Source organism: Anolis sagrei, chromosome 2 (genome assembly GCF_037176765.1).
Source record: "Anolis sagrei isolate rAnoSag1 chromosome 2, rAnoSag1.mat, whole genome shotgun sequence".
NCBI lineage: Eukaryota > Metazoa > Chordata > Lepidosauria > Squamata > Dactyloidae > Anolis > Anolis sagrei.
The window spans coordinates 60,562,707-60,574,835 of NC_090022.1; the positions used below are offsets into that span (position 1 = coordinate 60,562,707).

A 12,129-nucleotide genomic window follows, 5' to 3' on the forward strand; every position below is an offset into this window, starting at 1 on the left:
GTGCCTTCAGATTGTTTCTGACTTATGTTGTCCTCAGGCAAATATATCATGGGGTTTTCTTGGTAGGATTTGTTCAGAGAGAGAGTTTTACTTGTTTTCTTCTGAGGCTGAAAAAGAGGGATTTCCTCAAGATTATCCTGTGGGTTTCTAGGGCTAAGCAGGGATTTCAACCCTGATCTCCAAAATCCTAATCCAACACTCAAACCACTACACCATGTTTGTTCCACCTCCTCCTCTTCTTCCTCTTGGAGTCATGCCATCCTCCAGAAATTGTTGGACTGCATTTCCCACCAACTCTATCCAATGTGATGAGGAATGTAGATAGTTGAGTAATAAAGTCATGTTTTGTTCTCTTGCATAATAATGATGGGTCCTTGATCTATATCCAGTTGTTAATCTCAAGAACAGTAGACCCACTGATCTCGGAGAACATGCTAAATTAACTTTTATGTAAATTCCATTGATTCAATGGGTCTACTCTCATAGGGACTAACAGTGGATTTAGAGCCATGTTTTAACTTGTATATTATGTATTTTTAAATTTTAGTATTTTCCTATTTGTAGTAACGCACACTTAACTGCTTTGAGATTATATTTGTGATTTTCCCCACCTCTGTTGCAGGACAAGTGTTGGATAACTGGAGCCGAGCTCCATGGAGCTTCTCATCTATAACTGGCTTCTTTTGGGGAATAGCAGACTTTGTCGTTACGTTGTAAGTAGAATTATTATCCTAATTGACCGCTTTGAGTCCCCCCAGGGTTGAGAAAGGCAGTATATCAATACTGTAGATAAATAAATAAATAAATTCTTTATTTGCATAGCTTTCTTTTTAAGAGCCACCTGAATCTTGTGTACTGCCAGGAATGGGAGAGTCAATACATATATGTGCAGATGTGACTCAGTTAACAAAGCTCCTCTGCTTTTTGATGACCCACTTTTTTACCATTTTGAATTATTAGCATCTAGCCCACTCTTTCATGATTAAAACTGTATTAAAATGAAATCAAATTAAAATGACATCATTACATGGGCTTCCACATTTCGATGATTTCCAGTGTTTCACATTGCTCTGGTTCCTAACATGTCACATAAGTGTTAAATTTCCAATCTGAGATTAAAATGGGTGTAGATAATCTTTCTAAAGATGAAATGCCTGGAGCTGAGAAGCTTTAGCAGACATCAATACGTTGCCCAGAAACTTCATCTTGGTGACTGATTGATCATGGTTCAATATGGTGGGATTCAGGGAACTGGCATGGTATAATGGTTTGAATATTGGATTAAGACTCTAGGACAGGGGATCTCAAACTTTTTAAACAGAGGGCCAGGTTGCAATCCCTCAAACTGTTGGAGGACCGGATTATAATTTGAAAAAAAAATGAATGAATTCCTATGCACACTGCACATATCTTATTTGTAGTGCAAAAAAAAGCTTGAACACAATACAATAATTAAAATGAAGAACAGTTTCAACAAATATAAACCTATTAGTATTTCAATGGGAAGTGCTTTTGGCTGATGAGATTGGATTGTTGTTGTTGTTGTTGTGTGCTTTCAAGTCTAGACTTAGGTTGACCCTGAGCGAGGGCCAGGTAAATGACCTTGGAGGGCTGTATCTGGCCCTCGGGCCTTAGTTTGAGGACCCCTGCTCTAGGAGACCAAGGTTAAAATCCCTACTCAGCTATGGAAGCCCTTGGGCAAGTCAAAATCTCTTTGCCTTATAGGAGGGCAATCAGCAACCCCTTCTGAATTGAAACTTGACAAGAAAGGTCTATAGTAAGGTTGGCACTGGTCAAAGTTTACTTGTAGACACAGAAGATTTGGTGGACCTAAAACATCCAAGGCATTAAAGATATATAGAATTTAAAATAGGTTTTACTTCAAGAATAAATAATTCTGGTTAATTTTTAGTTCAGTATATATAAATGAGCAAAAAAGTGGGCCAACTTTTTAAAAAAACATTCAGTTACAAGACAACAAATATTTAATACAAATTTTACAATTTATAGTTCACTACTTTTGGTCCCCTGGTGGCGCAGTAGAGTAAACCATTGAGATGCTGAACTTGCTGACCAAAAGGTTGGCAGTTAAAATCCGGGGAGCAGAGTGAGCTCCCACTGTTAGCCCAATTCCTGCCAACCTAGCAGTCCGAAAACATGCAAATGTGATTAGATCAATAAGTACAGCTTCTGCGGGAAAGTAACAACTCTCCATGCAGTCATGCTAGCCTCATGACCTCGGAGTTGTCTTTGAACAATGCCTGCTCTTTGGCTTAGAAATGGAGATGAGCACCACCAGAATCAGACATGACTAGTTTAAATGTCAGGGGAAACTTTTTCCTTGCTGTTGCTGAATGGTGTTTGCGTCTCACTTAATATGTTGCTGAATATTGCATACAATTCTAGCAATGCTAAACTGTTTGGAGGGTTTTGTTTTGTTTGAGGTTTTGTTTCGGCTTTCAGATAACAGTAGTGTTCTTTTTATTAGTTTCCAGAGCATTATTCATCCAGACCTGACGAAAGGGTCTACATCTTCTCCTACTTCAAGATACGCTGATGGAAGAGGGTACAGTCTTTTCCCTTTAATTTAGATGGTACACATTATGCAAAATCCTGCTGTGTTAGCAAGCAGGAATAGTGTGTGGGTTTCTCTTCTAACTGAAATATAATTACATCGAATGGAAAGACTTTAGAACCTGTTCTTATCCAAACTCAATAAGTAGGTTTTACTCAAGATGTGGAATGAGAAGGACTTGACTTCTCATACGGGACTTGTGAATGAATATGCCTATACAAATCAACCTTAACCTCAGCCAATCATATCCTATCACAGTAGATCGATTGCTTATGGAAGTTTTGCTTTATGTTGAAAATTTGAATATGAATTGAAATGGCACATCAGTGCTGCATTAGACGTTAAACTTATGTGCAAGTTTAGTAAAATTAAACTCTTCCAAACTCAGTTCAATGAGAAGGACTTTTATTTGAGTACTTCCTGATAAGAAGTTTTCTCCATTATGTTATAAACTGATTCTAGTGATCTGAATGTGTCTCATCCTCTAATTTTAAAATAGTTACTGTGTGAAAGTCTATGGGATACCTCAGTTATTCTCTTTGAACAATATATCAGGATTTTCTTGCTTTTTAGCATTTTGTTAATGAGATCAGAAAGCTTAATTGGATTTATTTTAGAGTCAATGATAAACCTGAGATAATTGATTGTGGGCTAATAATTCATGCTGTTGTTCACTTATTAAGCAAACTGATGAGAGGTATACATAATTCAGCATTTGTTAAATTATGACGGAAAAATGGAGTCACTAGAGGGGCTTATGAAAATTTTCTCTTTCTTTTTAGACCTCCAAGATTACCTCGTCGTAGAATGGGCCAAATAAGTCATTTTGGTGGTCCAAGCCGCCCACCAATGGCTAGAGGTAGATGAAGAAGGTAATCTGTGGCCTCGTGCTTCTTATTTGCACCATCAAAACAATTCCATAGTAAATTCAAAATTGTATTGTGGCTTTTCATGTTCACACCTTATTTATCACCCAAGGAGTGAAGTCTTCAGCATATAAAATATATTTTCAGGTTAGGAAAAAAGATTTGTGAGTGGAAAAATAATTGAATGTTTAGGTTTATCAGGATTTTTCCTTCCCTTTCAGTAGTTCCCAACTTTTGGGCTTCCAGGTGTTTTGGACTTCAGCTCCCACAGTTCCTAAGCTGCCTGAGATTTCTGGGAGTTGAATACCGTATATTCCGGCGTTTTAGGCGACTTTTGAACTTTTTTTAAAAGTTGGGGGTCGTGTTATACGCCGGGTACAGATTGGCGAAGGTGGAAGAGAACTTCCCTCCAAGCCCGCAGGGACAACAGCGGCCTAGCGGCCTAGCGGCAGCCCTTTCCCAACCTAGCAATAATCGAATGCCTTCTTGGAGCGAGGGAGGCAGCGGCGTCCTACCTCTCAACACCTCCACCGGGGTGTTGCTGGTTGTTAGGCCAGGACACCTCTCCTCCACCCTGCCAACCTGCCACTGTGTGAGCAGGCCTAGAGGAGCAGCTGCAACCCAGCAGCAGCTTGACGGAGGCTGATGGAAGTCCTCCCCTGCCTGCAAATGGCTCCTGGAAAAGTGGGAGAGGAGGCCTTTCCTCCGCTCTGGCAGAGCAACCCAGCTAAGTCGCTCTGGCAAGAGAGGGAGAGAGGAAGATAAAGTGTATGCAGAGAAAGGGGGAAGGAAAGAAAGGTGCCCACGGAGTGAGGGAGAAAAAAGGAAAAGCACACACAAGATGAGAGAGAAGGAGAGAAAGGCACGCAGAGGGTGAGGGAGAAGGAAAAAAGGCACACATGGGGCGAGGGAGAGGCACACGCGAGGTGAGGGAGAAGGGAAAAAAGGTACACGCAGGGTGAGGGAGAAGAAAGGTGAACGTGGGTCGAGGGAGGAGAAAAGGGCACGCACATGGCAAGAGAGAGGGAGAAAGAAGTGCACACGGGGCGAGGAAGAAGAAAATAAATGTGTATGGGGCAAGGGAGAAGGAGAGAAAGGTGTGCAGCCAGAAAGCGCAGAGGAAAGAAAGGTGCAATGAAAGAGGAGGAAAAGACAGCTGGGTTGCTATGCAGAGAGTTGAGGGTCCTAGCAAGAGGTTCCTGCGGCTGAAAGAAGCCCTTCTTTCAGCCTCACACCTTCCTGGCATCATCCTCCGTGGAGCAGCTGCTGGGCTGCAGCCGCTCCTGTAGGCGGGCCCAGGAGCGGAGGGGAGCCATCCCCAGGCCTGCGGAGAAGAATGGAGAAGGCTCCGTGCTTTATGTTGCAGCAGCGTTTGCAGGCGCCTCCCAGGAGATAGCTGTGGCAGGAAGGAAAATGCAGGCTCCCAATTTCCAAGGTCTGTTTTCCCCAGAGCCCCCAGTATTCTCTTGTTATTCATGGGAGTTCTCTGTGCCAAGTTTAGTCCAATTCCATGGCTGTTGGGGTTTCAGAATGCTCTTTGATTCCAGAGAACTATAAATCCTAGGCAGCTCCCAGTTTCCAAGGTCTGTTTTCCCCAGAGCCCCCAGTATTCTCTTGTTATTCATGGGAGTTCTCTGTGCCAAGTTTAGTCCAATTCCATGGCTGTTGGGGTTTGAGAATGCTCTTTGATTGCAGAGAACTATAAATCCCAAGCAGCTCCCAATTTCCAAGGTCTGTTTTCCCCAGAGCCCCCAGTATTCTCTTGTTATTCATGGGTGTTCTCTGTGCCAAGTTTATTCCAATTCCATGGCTGTTGGGGTTTCAGAATGCTCTTTGATTCCAGAGAACTATAAATCCTAGGCAGCTCCCAATTTCCAAGGTCTGTTTTCCCCAGACATCTCAGTATTCTCTTTTTGTTCATGGAAGTTCTCTGTGCCAAGTTTAGTCCATAAATCCCAAGTTTAGTCTATAAATCCCAAACAGCTCCCAATTTCCAAGGTCTGTTTTCCCCAATGTTCAAATTTGGGCATATTGAGTGTTCATGCCCAGTTTGGTCCAGATCAATAGTTGTTTGGGTTCAAAGTGCTTACTGGATGTGTGAACTACATCTCCCATTAATTCTTTCCAAACCCCTCCAGTATTTTCTGTTGATCATGGGGGTTCTGTGTGCCAATTTGGTCCAGGTCTGTAATACATGAAGGTCTCATTGGTCTGTAGAAGAATCGGTTCAAGGTACTGCAAATCCGATCATCTCTTGTCTATCGTCCCCCAAACATTGTTTTTCTGATTAATCACTATGCTTTAATTATGTTCCATTTGTAACAATGAAATCCTGCATATCAAATTTTACATTACGATTCATAAGAGTAGCACAATTACAGTTATGGATTGTGTGATTTTAATAAATCGATGTAATTGTTTTTAGATGTTTTTAATTCTTTCGTTTGGATCTCCCTCCTTCTCTCCCTCCCTTCACAAGGTGGGAGGAGGAGGCAGAAGAGGGGTGGTCTTATACGGTGAGTATATCCCAAACTCCATATTTTAACTGGAAAAGTTGGGGGTCGTCTTATACGCCCAGTCGTCTTATATGCCGGAATATACGGTAATAATAATAACAATAACAACAACAATAATAATATATTAAACTTTATTTATACCCCGCTACCATCTCCCCAAAGGAGACTCGAGGCAGCTAACATGAGGCCAAGTCCAAAAATAACAATCCAGCAAAACATGATTCAAAGAAACAAAATAGCATCAAAATTAACACAAGAAATGACAAAATAAAATAAACAGTCTCAAAATAACATGGTAGAGAAATGAAACACGGAGCGGGCCAAATGTGCGAAGAATAAAATTGATACAATTGGTAAATCCCTGGGTGAGATATGAAAAATGTGTGTCTGGGGGATAATGTGTTTCTAAGGGAGGAGAAGCTAAAAAGCGGCAGAAAGAGGTAGGCATTCAAACATCTGGTGGCCCAAAGCTTGGGAACCAAATACGGAATATGTGCAATTGACATTTGGAATGGCCCAGTTTATGTACTTGGATCATGTGATTTTAATATTTTTATTAGGTGTTTTAATCTTTATATTTCATGTTTTATGTCTTTTTATTGTATCTTATGATGAATTGTCCCACTGATTTTATACTTTGTTATGGCATTGGTTGTAATTTGGTGTACGTTTGTAAGGCATCGAATTTTGCCACCATTTCTGTGTAAACTGCTTTGAGAAAAGCAGTTTTCTCACAGGTGTGAGAAAAGCAGTATATAAATATTGTAAATAAATAAACCACTGGACATCTCCTTCAAAGAGGAGGCAGCCAGACATACACATTCACAAGACAGGAAGGACCTGCCAGATGAGTTTTCAGTAAAATAAGTTGAGAAGCCCCATAAAAACGAGAGAATAACCTGACATTTACTTATAATGTGTTAATTGGTGTAGCAGTATGGTCGTGTTTTCTTCATGCAACCTGGATATTGTGAGTTATGTTCAAAATACATACTTATACACCAGGCTAGATATTCTAATGCATTGGCAAAGATACTAAGAGCATAGTTTCTCCTAGAACTAGTTTCTTTGGTTGTAGCCAATGTAAGGACTATCATGATGACAAATGTCAAAAAATTAATCAGATTTTCCTTCCCTTTAGGTAAATGCCTCCTTCAAAAAGGAGGCAGCCAGACATACACATCTGCAAGATGGGAATGACCTGCTGAGGGATGAACTGATGGGGGCCTGTGGGTTGCAATTGTGTTGTCTGAAAGATTCCCTGCTCTGCCAATTGGCAGAACCATGACGTTGTCCTGGGAATTCCTTGTTCTGGGATCCAGGGCAACTGAAAAGCAGTTCTGTTAAATTAAATGCATCTCTGTACTGCCTTTTTGTATAGCTTGTGATTATGTTGTTGTCGTTGTAGAGTTCCTGGGAAAATATATGGCTTTGCAAAACTCTGGCTTTGTGTCTTTATCTTAAAACGGAAAATTACTGGTATTTTAAAGGCTCACACATCATGGACATGAAGATATATTTTATAAAGGGAACTTCGATATACATTAAATATGGGAGAGTGAATAAAAAAGATCCACTACGTTCTCTTGAGTATTTATTTATATTATTTTAATTTATTGTATGTATAGCCTTCCTTTCTTCCAAGATGGGATTCAAGCATAGCTAGCAATGAATCAGGCCAGATTCCTTTTATCTCTGTTTGATAGGCTGACTCTTAATAGAAATATTCCCTCAGATGTAACTCTTTTAAATTTTACTGTTTTTTGCTGTCGAAAGGCCTGAGCTTTTAAAAAAGGTCATTCCATTCTTCCCCCTCTTGTTTATCTCCCGTATTGTTTACTGTTCTTAAGTTCCACAATTCCGTTTTTGTTTGTGTCAGTAGTTGGATGTGAGTTGACTGGATAGACATACAACTGAACACAACATAGGGTGAGGCCGGAAAGTGATAGCATTTGTCTTTGGCCTCTTCCACAAAAATCCCACATTATCTGCTTTGAACTCTGGGATATATGGCAGTGAGTATTCAGATAACCCAGTTCAGAGCAGATATTGTGGGATTTTTTTGCCTTTATATTCTAGGTAAAACCTTTGTGTCAACCATCAGAGTAGAGGAATGATTTTCCACCAACAATATTATTTGTTGTTGTTTTTAAATTGTGTTAAGATTTTAGCCCGTTCTTGTAAGCAGCTCCGAGCCCCAGGGGAGTGGCGGCATATAAGTTTGAATAATAAATAAATAAATAGATAAATAAATAAATAAAAATTGTGATCTATCCCTGCTTCCATGCCAAAAAATGGGGTTACTTGGTCTTGTATGAGCTATTAAAGATTAATTAGCTTTTACTGAAAACAGAATGAAAACTGCTAGAATTTAGATCCCACGGTGGCGCAATGGGTTAAACCCTGAGCTGCTGAACTTGCTGATTGTAAGATCACAGGTTCGAATCCGGGGAGCAGCGTGAGCTCCCACTGTTAGCCCCAGCTTCTGCCAACCTAGCAGTTTGAAAATATGCAAATGTGAGTAGATCAATAGGTATCGCTCCAGCAAGAAGGTAATAGTGCTCCATGCAGTCAGGCATTTGAGGTGTCTACAGACAACGGCTGGCTCTTCGGCTTAGAAATGGAGATGAGCAGTACCCCCGGAGTCGGACACGACTGACTTAATGTCAGGGGAAAACTTTTACCCATTACCTTTTACAGCTACCTTTCTGAGTTCAATTCATAGCAAAAAGGTACACAATCACAGTAACAATAGAAAGCTAGTGTGGTTCAGTGGTTTGAGCTCTGAACTATGACTCTGGAGACCAGTGTTTGAATCACCACTAAGCTATGGATGACCTTGAGCATGTCACACACTCTCAGCTTCAGAAGAAGGCACAAGCAAACCCCCCCCCCCCAACAACTTTTGGGAGAATAAAAATTGATAGGTTTGCTTTTGCATCACCTTTCCTTTTCGTGTCAGGAGCGATTTGAGAAACTGCAAGTTGCTTCTGATGTGAGAGAATTAGGCCGTCTGCATGGATATTGCCCGGGCAACGCCTGGATGATTGACGTTTTACCATCCTGTGGGAGGCTTCTCTCAAGTCCCCGCATGGGGAGCTGGGCCTGACAGAGCGAGCTCAGCCCACTCTCCTGTAATTCAAATCGCTTACCTGTCTGTCAGCAGTCCTGCTGGCAAAAGGGTTTAACCCATTACATCAACTTTTGCATCACCAAACATTGGAAATATTTTGAAGGCGATGATGTGCAGCTGATTACATGGTGGAAGTTATGCTCCTAAGTTGAACTTCTGTTCATCTCCCAAGTCAGCAGTGAGAAGGATGTCCAAATGCTTACGTAACAAGTGGCTGCACAAAGGATCACATGTGCAACCCCTGAGAAAGCAAAAATATTTCTGTGTCCACTGACAGTAAGCCCCTAAAATGCAGTATTTACCTCAACAACCCAGCTGCAAGTCAATGTGAACTATGCTAAGCAAGGACTGGCGGCTTCTAGTGCTATCAATATGCTCTCTGTTTTTATTTCTTTACAACTTCCATAGCCATCCATGACCAATACTGGGATTAGTCCAAAAATTTATAGTCTATGTGCACTTAGAATCATATAATTGGAGAAGACTTCATGGGCTATTTAGTCCAACCCCCTGCCAAGAAGCAGGAAAATTTCATTCAAAGCACCCCCAACAGATGCCCATCCAACCTCTGTTTAAAAGCCTCCATAGAAGGAGCTTCCACCACACTCCGGGGCAGAGAGTTCCACTGCTGAACAGCTCTCACAGTCAGGAAGTTCTTCCTAATGTTCAGATGGGATCTCCTTTCTTGTAATTTGAAGTCATTGTTCCAAGTCCTAGTCTCTAGGGCAGCAGAAAACAAGCTTGTTCCCTCCTCCCTATGACTTCCCCTCACATATTTATACATGGCTATCATGTCTCCTCTCAGCCTTCTCTTCTTCGGGCTAAACATGCCCAGCTCTTTAAGCCGCTCCTCATAAGACTTGTTCTCCAGACCCTTGATCATTTTAGTTGCCCTCCTCTGGAAACATTCCAGCTTGTCAACATCTCCCTTCAATGTGGTGCCCAGAATTGGACACAGTATATTGGACACACTTCTGTGTAATGACATGGGAAAACATAGGAAGAGATTTATTACCCCTCCAGTTTACACACTGGCCTATTAATTGTCTGTAGGAAACACACCAGAGCCGCTTTGGTTTACTTGTAATGCTTGGCAAGGGAAGTTATAGGAAAAGAGGAAGAGTGAAAGACTTCCAAGTACAGTCGAAGGCTTTCATGGCTGGAATCACTGGGTTGCTGTGAGTTTTCCGCGCTGTATGGCCATGTTCCAGAAGCATTCTCTCTGGACGTTTCACCTGCATCTATGGCAGGCATCCTCAGAGGTTGCGAGGTCTATTGGAAACTCGGAAAATGGGGTTTATATATCTGGAATGTCCACGGTGGGAGAAAGAACTCTATTCTGTTGGAGGTAGGTGTGAATGTTTCAATTGGCCACTTTGATTAGCATTGAATGACCTAGCAGTTTGCAAGGTGTGGCTTGTTACTGCCTGGGGGAATTCTTTGTTGAGAGGTGATTAGCTGTCCCTGATTGTTTCTTGTAAATACACAATTGTCCTGTTGCTATAAACTTCAGCAAAAGTATCAATTCAATTAATCATGAGAATACTCAATTAATTTGTATAGGACACAAGTGTGGGGAACAAGTACGATGGGACTATTTACAGTGGTGTAACTAAGATAATATTCATGTTTTCCAAATAATTAGTCTGACCTTCCAAAAGCCGTGTGGACAAACTTTAACATATCCAAAATAGTCAGATGTGAGTTCAAGGTGAGATCAAAAGTCTTGAGAATACTACAAGGATTCCTGGGTGTTTGTCGCCCTTGTTTCAGGAGGAATATCCCTTCTTCAGGTCTCTTTCAAGGTTTCTTCAATCGTTTGAAATAATATCTTCTTAGGCTTTATAAACTGAACTTGAAGAGGACAAAATAAAAGGTATGCTAACCAGCACCCAGTTGCAATATAATACGTAATATAAAATTTAGCAAAATAACATACATTTCTAGGTGCAAAGATTACTGCAGACGCAGACTGCAGCTAGGAAATCAAATTACTTCTTGGAAGGAGAGCAATGTCCAATCTCAATAAAATAGTGAAGAGTAGAGACATCACACTGGCAACAAAGACCCGCATAGTCAAAGCAAAGGTATTCCCCGTAGTCCCCTACGGATGTGAGAGCTGGACCACAGGGAAGGCTGAGCAAAGGAAGAGAGATGCTTTTGAACTGTGGTGTTGGAGGAAAGTGCTGAGAATGCCTTTAACTGCGAGAAGATCCAACCAGTCCATCCTTCAGGAAATAAAGCCCAACTGCTCATTGGAGGGAAGGATAGTAGAGGCCAAGATGAAGTACTTTGGCCACATCATGAGAAGAAAGGAAAGCTTAAAGAAGACAATGATGCTGGGGAAAATGGAAGGAAAAAGGAAGAGGGGCTGACCTAGGGCAAGATGGATGGATGGCATCCTTGAAGTGACTGGATTGACCTTGAAGGAGCTGGGGGTGGTGACGGCCGACTGGGAGCTCTGGCGTGGGCTGGTTCATGAGGTCACAAAGAGCCGGAAACGACTGAATGAATGAACAACAACAAAACATACTCACTTCTCATGATTAATTGAATTGCTACTTTTGCTAAAGTTTATAGCAACAGGACATTTGTGTATTTATGTTGTACTTAGAGATATCTGTGTAGTTAGACTGATTGTTTCTTGTCTGGAGTTCATCTGTTTTTGAAAGTCTATATCTGTGACATTCTACATTATATATTTGTGACATTCCACAGATATATAAACCCCATTTTCCTAGTTTCCAGCAGACCTCACAACCTCTGAGAATGCCTGCCACAGGTTTATTTGTTGTGTCAGAGCAACCAGTCCATTATATTACATTTCTAACAGAATAAAGCAAAACAAACAGACAAAATACAAAACTTGTGAGTTTGGTAGTTGGTTAAATGTCCTTTGACCAGTATCTGGCCACTTGGAGTGCTTCTGGTGTTGCTGCAAGAAAGTCCTCCATGGTGCATGTGGCAGGGCTCAGGTTGCATTGCAGCAGGTGGTCAGTGGTTTGCTCCTCTCCGCACTCGCATGTCGAGGATTCCACT

The 12,129-nt window shown here is 41.4% G+C and overlaps 1 long non-coding RNA gene across 1 annotated transcript; it reads left to right on the forward strand.

Annotated features, from left to right (window-relative positions):
- Positions 1-397: 397 nt before the first annotated feature.
- On the forward strand, positions 398-3,717 carry LOC137096393 (uncharacterized). Its single transcript, XR_010909430.1, has 3 exons — positions 398-713; positions 2,489-2,566; positions 3,358-3,717. It is a non-coding gene; the product is annotated as an uncharacterized lncRNA (long non-coding RNA).
- The last annotated feature ends 8,412 nt before the right edge of the window (positions 3,718-12,129 follow it).